The 6,803-nt window shown below is 46.2% G+C and overlaps 1 pseudogene; it reads right to left on the bottom strand.

The window, feature by feature from the left end:
* Positions 1-5,994: 5,994 nt before the first annotated feature.
* Positions 5,995-6,112, bottom strand: LOC126420236 (5S ribosomal RNA; annotated as a pseudogene).
* Positions 6,113-6,803: the final 691 nt, after the last annotated feature.

The raw sequence follows: 6,803 nt of genomic DNA, 5'->3' as shown, positions 1-6,803 counted from the left end.
TATGGCACTCAGGAGGCCTACGTGTGCACCCCCTGTTTTGATTCTGCGGGCAGTAACCGTGCTGCGTTCAGATGTGAAAAGTGTTTGCAAAACTAGTTTTAGGGCAGAACCGTGTCCAACCGACGAGAATGTACTGCTCTTGAATAGCTACAGCCATTGGAATGGGGTCACGCCTTTCGCCTGCGGGAAGCTGTGTGGACGGATCGACAGATTTCAGAACATACTGAGCACAATGTACCGGTGGTGTGTCGCTTCTTTCAGTAGTGGTGTCTGGAACATTTCCACGTCTGTAGACCAGGTTCTGGAAGTCCGCGCAGTACAGACGCACGTCAAGTTCGACGTATTATGGGAGCAGCGAAAACCGACATAACATCATTCAGGGACGAAATCCAGGCACACGTTGCACCTGCTGTGTCATCAGGGACCGTTGGGAACCGTCTGCTTGCAGCCTGATTAAGATCACGTGTGCCTCTATCGGGCTACCACTACCACCACACCATCAAGAATGGCTACTGTGACATTGTGGGACAGTCGACCGGAGAGCGAAACGGTGCTCTGTTGTCGTTAGTGATGAGAGTAGATTCTGTCTGTATGCAAATAATGGATGTACAAGTGTATGGCGTAGACATAGAGAGCTGCCTATTCCATAGTGCTTTCGCCCATGACACAAATGTCCCATCTCGGGCTTCATGATATGGAAGGCCATCTGTTACAAATTGCGGTCTCATCTGGTGTTTCCGCAGGCTAAAGTACATTGCATAGGCTGTTATCCCGACAGGCTGTTATCTTCGACAGGTACGTGATGTGTCTTTTCAGCAGGACAATGCACGTCCGCATACGACTGCTGCGACGCAATGTGGTCTTCGTGGTGTAAAACAAATACCCTCTCCAGAAAGATCACCAGATGTCTTGTCAGTTGAATTTATATGGGGCACGATGAAGCGGGAACTTATTCGTCCTCCAGAGCCTGCATGAACCGTTGCCGAATTTGCAACAAAAGTTGCAAGATGCTCGGGACACTCCACCGCAGGATGTTATTCGGCACCTTTATGATCATTTGCATGTGAGAATGCACGCCTGTGTTGCCACCAGAGGGGGGGATACACTGTATACTGACACAGCTGTTTGGACACCCTTTACTGTGACATGTGTGCTTCTGTAGGTCTGAATTTGTTATCACGTACTCCTTCGATGAGCATCTGCCTGCCAGATCACTTGTCAACAAAATAAAATATTCTTGAGGGTTTTGCATTTTTTTCCAGAAGTGTAGATTTGTGCAGCTGGGGCACCTACTTCTTTTGTTTCTCAGAGATATCACACTCAAGTGCAATTGTTTTACAATTAACAAATGTATTTATTTTAAATTAGTTTCTCGAAGTGAACATAAAATAACACTCGACAACTGATTATATGTGCAAGTCTGTATGTTATTATTATTCCTATGACAATGAACGAAGATCTGAAGCTCCATAAGCGATTCTCACATGATGCCTCCAGTATCAGGATCCCATCACCAACGAGCCGGTCTCTTCCTGTGGCTATACAGCCTACTGATTTTCCTTTTAGACGATTGCGCGAGTAGAATCATTGTGCAAACCTAAATAGGATCGATCCGCGAAGAACACATTTCTTCATTCATTCTCGGACCAACCTCAATGTTGTTTACTCCTCAATAAACAAAACTCTATTTGTACTGCTGTCAGCGAGACACATAATGTCGGCCGTCTGGTGTACAGGCCAATAGACGTGGGCCTTCGATTCATAGTTTGTTGGGAGACTCCTAAGGCAGCTCATTGTTCTGTACTTTATTGTCTTGTTGACATCGGTGTGCTGCCGTGTAGTTACGACCAAATATCACCCCTATTCCGACCGACCACCTCGGTCCGTGTTGTACTGATCAACGACTAGTAATTGGTCTGTCTCCAACCGTTACTACAGCGTCCTAATCTCGTCCGAAGATGCTGCCCTGCGAAACATATTCCGAATAGCGCCATGGGATCATCACATTTCATTATTGACGAAAAGATTTCGATGCTCACTATGAAAGCGTAGCCACGACAGAAACATCATAGGTCTGATGCACGGATCGTCTTAACTTTTAATTTCTAAGCAGGGGATTCTCGTTTACGGCACATATAACACAATTTTTGTTTGTGTGGTACACTGACGAGTAATTTACAATGGAAGTTCCTCTCTTCTCCTTCAATTTTTTCTCTTTTGTTGACTATGGCCAATTTTTCGACGCTAGAGTATCAGTGGAAGTTGAACTGGAAACTATGCACATCTGTTCTACGATGTTGGTTTAACAGGTTTCGCATAAATTTGTTACGCTAGTGTTTCTAAGAAACTGTCACACCAATAAGTACGTAAAATGCATGTTCGACTGTCGTTCAAATAACTAAATACATTTTTAAAATGGTATTGGAAACCTCACTTACGGTGAATGCCGGTAGTATACTGAAAACGCCGTCATTCAGCGACCTGGTACCCTTTAATAGCACTATGTTAAAAGCTCACAATAACAGGTCTTTACATTCCACCGTGCCCTCAGGATTTATCATGTAAAATCATAGTTTTTTTGAGATAATGAATCAACAGTTGCAGACGAAAAGATTTCTCAGGGACATCATAGTGAACGAAGAGTGATCACGACGAACGAACCTGTGAATATCAGATCGGCAGCCGTTATTTCCAGTCACTGAGATGTAAAGTGTGCAGTGAGCAAACAAAATCTTCAAAGAATCTGCGTAGTTATTGAAAAGGTAGGGATAATTACCAGCTTTGATTTCTTGAATCACTCATTCATTCTTTCTTCGAATGACATGGGTTTGCTGAGTTCGTTCAAGGTTTATCCAATCGACAAAACACGGTCATAAGAACGGACAGTAGTTAATGAATGAACCACTGAATAAGGGAAAGAGACCACGGAAATCTCTGTCATAGGAATTCAGAGATACGTAAATGGTACAGCTGGGAAAGGACATGAGCTTCCTGCTCCCAGAATAGAAGTTCACCGCGGTAATCATTGCATAACCTCGCCAAATCCATTTTCTGTCGTCGAAGAACGCGGAAACGTATTTACTCATTTCACACCGTGACAAATGGGGGAATGACTCCGCTAATTACGTCAAAATGAAAGGCCAGTGTTGAAAGAAAGGTATAGAGACTAAACCTGGTTGATTAAGAAAAAGGAGAAACACTGTATTCACACACCGGAAATCGTGCACCAGTCAAATCCTGACGCTTACAGGACACAAACAGGAAGGATTTGCAAACACGTAAAATAACAGGTGTAGCGCTGATGAACTTAAGTTTTGTATCTGACACTGTCAACCATAGAATGCAAATTACGAAACTGTACGAGACATTTACGGACACTGCATCTCTATTACAAAACAGGCAGTCTTATGGAACACTGGTGAGCAGGTATAGTTGATAGCGTCGACAAAAGAGAAAGGATGCCTAGGGTGTTCTGTGCCCCCCTTCTATTTACTCTATACATGAATGATCAACTAGCATACTACTCATTCCTTGACAGTCTATTTGCGTCTGTACTCGCTCTAATCTCTCTCATCTTGTTCTTGTGAACCCCACACGAGTTACACTATGATCGATACACAGTTGTAACACACTCTTCTTCGAACAGAGGTTCTCCAAATTCACCCATCAGGGTTTCTTCGGAGGGTTTCAATGTCATTTCCCAAAGATTTCTATTATATTTTCGTGTGGACTGTACCGACCTGTTACGAATATATTAGGCCTCTCTGAACGCGTTTGACGTCTGTTGACATCCTTACTTAACGAGGACTTCAGAAAATGGTGCAGTAGAATTGTCTGGTAAATAAAATGTAAATGTCGTGTGACTAGGGCCTTCCGTCGGGTACACGCCGTTCGCCGGGTGCAAGTCTTTCGATCTGACGCCACTTCAGCGACTTGCGCGTCGATGGGGATGAAATGATGATAAGGACAACACAACACGCAGTCCCTGAGCGGAGAAAATCTCCGACCCACCTGGGAATCGAACCTGGGCCCTTAGGATTGACATTTGTTGCGGTGACCACTCAGCTACCGGGGGCGGACAATTTTCTGGTATGCAACTGCCTTTAGAGGCACACTGGACTTTTCTAGCGCCCTTCCAACAAATCTAAGTTTTCTGTTTGCTTCCCCTGATTCTGATATTACGTGATCGTCCCATTTCATATCGCCTCTTAATATTACCTCTAAGTACTTATCAGTTGTGACGAGCTTAAGATTATACAGTGTAGGCTTTCATGGCCGGTGTTGTCTCCAGTTGAAACTTCCGGGCTGAGAGGCCGTGGTCGATGTATAAAATTTCCACCTGACGTTTCGTCTCCATCTGCGGGAGACATCTTCTGAGGTCGTCCGGCTACTGCCACTGAGACTCCAGGTACTCTAGCATTTATAGAAGCGCATAGAGGGCACCACCACTCGTCACGTGATGCCAAAGTTTTAAAGCTAGACAAAATATGGATGTCGACGTTGCGCCAGCAGAATGATGACGCCTTCCAAAGACAGGCATACCGTCGGCATCACGTGACGAATGGTGGTGCCCTCTATACGCTTCTATAAATGCTAGAGTACCTGAAGTCTCAGTGGCAGTAGCCGGACGACCTCAGAAGATGTTTCCCGCAGATGGAGACGAAACGTCAGGTGGAAATTTTATACATCGACCACGGCCTCTCAGCCCGGAAGCTTCAACTGAAGATCTTAAGATTCTTAAGCTGTAAATTGCAGGGCGAGTTGGAATTCCAGACCCACTCATCAGTGATGCAAATGTCCATAATAGGAAAACTTGCCACTGACGCCATAACACCTGGATTCTGGAGCAATAGAAGAACGTTATTCGATCGGATGATTTATGCCAACGGCCTTGCCGCAGTGGTAACATCGGTTCCCGTCAGATCAGCAAAGTTAAGCACTGTCAGGCTTGGCTAGCACTTGGTTGGGTCACCGTCCTGGTCTGCTGAGTACTGTTGGCAAGCGGGGGATGCACTCAGCCCTTGTGAGGCCACATGAGGAGTTACTTGACTGAAGAGTAGCGACACCGGTCACGAAAACTGATAACGGCTGGGAGACCATATGCCTCCGTATCCGCATCGGGCGAGGCCTAAAGACTGAGAATGACACAGCGGCCGGTCGGTACCGTTGAGCCTTCAAGCCATGTTCGGGCGGTGTTTTCTTTTCTTTTTTTTTCTCAGGCGATGATATGGTCAAACATATCGTAGAATTCCATGGGCCTTGAGGTTACTTTGCAGTGTCGCATTATTGCCAAGGACTGTGTGGCCATTATGCTTGATCAGGTCCATTGCATGCTACATGTTTATTCCCCCGTGGTGTTGCTATGTTCCAAGACCACATGGACCCCTTTCGCACAGCTCGCGTTGTCCAGAAATGGTTTTGTGAGCATGAGTATGAAGTTTTGCATCTCTCCTGGACACCTGAGTCTTTGTGGTCTGGTTTGAAAGAGAAGCTTGGATGATCGCTATCCATCTTCATCATCGTTACCTGAACTTGCCACTCTTTTTCAGGAAGAACGTCATTAGATCCCTTGGAAATCATACAGACCTGTTTTTATCCATTCAGAGACGACGGGAAGCAGTTTCGAGTGCCAACGGTTTTCCTACACCATACTGGGCATGGTGTTGTGTTGATGTTACCATACTTTCGTCCACTCCTCTACTTGTACATGTATTCTAAGAATTTTCCGTTCTTGTTTCTCGATGTCATGAATTTTCGTCATTCCTTAATTGCTGTGATTTCTATAACACACAAGAACTCCGTCTTCAGGCTACGAGTGGCCTACCGGGAACATCCGACCGCCGTGTCATCCTCAGTGGAGGATGTGGATAGGAGGGGTGTGGGGTCAGCACACCGCTCTCCCGGTCGTTAAGATGGTATTCTTGACCGAAGCCCCTACTATTCGGTCGAGTAGCTCCTCAATTGGCATCACGAGGCGGAGTACACCCCGAAAAATGGCAACAGCGCATGGCGGCCTGGATGGTCACCCATCCAAGTGCCGACCACGCCCAACAGCGCTTAACTTCGGTGATCTCATGGGAACCGATGCATCCACTGCTGCAAGGCCGTTGCCGATAACACACAAGGCTTCTGGTAAAACAACCGAATAGCCGTTTTCCATTACGAGATACTGCTCTTTTATTGTAGTAATTCCACGTCAGTTTGTACGCCTTTTGCAGTTTGAATGTCCTTTCTGTAATGGATATTCGGTTGGATGGTGGTCTCCTAGGTACCAGAAGTGACTGACTTGTTGGTGAAGTTCAGATGTGTTTCGCTCACTCTCTTATTGTCTTAGCTGCGTTTTCCTTGTCGAACAACGCAATTACACCTTCATCTACGTACATACTCCGCAAGCCACTGTACGGTGCATGCTGCGGACTGTACCACAACCAGTCGTTTCTTTTCCCCTTTCCACTCGAAGATAGAGCGAGGGAGGGGGGGGGATATTAGTGTTTAACGTCCCGTCGACAACGAGGCCATTAGAGACGGAGCGCAAGCTCGGGTGAGGGAAGGATAGGGAAGGAAATCGGCCGTGCCCTTTCAAAGGAACCATCCTGGCATTTGCCTGAAGCGATTTAGGGAAATCACGGAAAACCTAAATCTGGATGGCCGGAGACGGGATTGAACCGTCGTCCTCCCGAATGCGAGTCCAGTGTGCTAACCACTGCGCCACCTCGCTCGGTGATAGAGCGAGGGAGAAACGACTGTCTGTATGCCTCCTTATGAGCCTTAATTTCTCGTACCTTATTTTCGTGGTCCTTACG

The sequence above is a fragment of the Schistocerca serialis genome, chromosome 9 (assembly GCF_023864345.2).
Source record: "Schistocerca serialis cubense isolate TAMUIC-IGC-003099 chromosome 9, iqSchSeri2.2, whole genome shotgun sequence".
Taxonomy (NCBI): domain Eukaryota; kingdom Metazoa; phylum Arthropoda; class Insecta; order Orthoptera; family Acrididae; genus Schistocerca; species Schistocerca serialis.
Note: the sequence above shows the minus strand (reverse complement) of the source record. Positions and strands in the feature narration are given on the sequence as shown.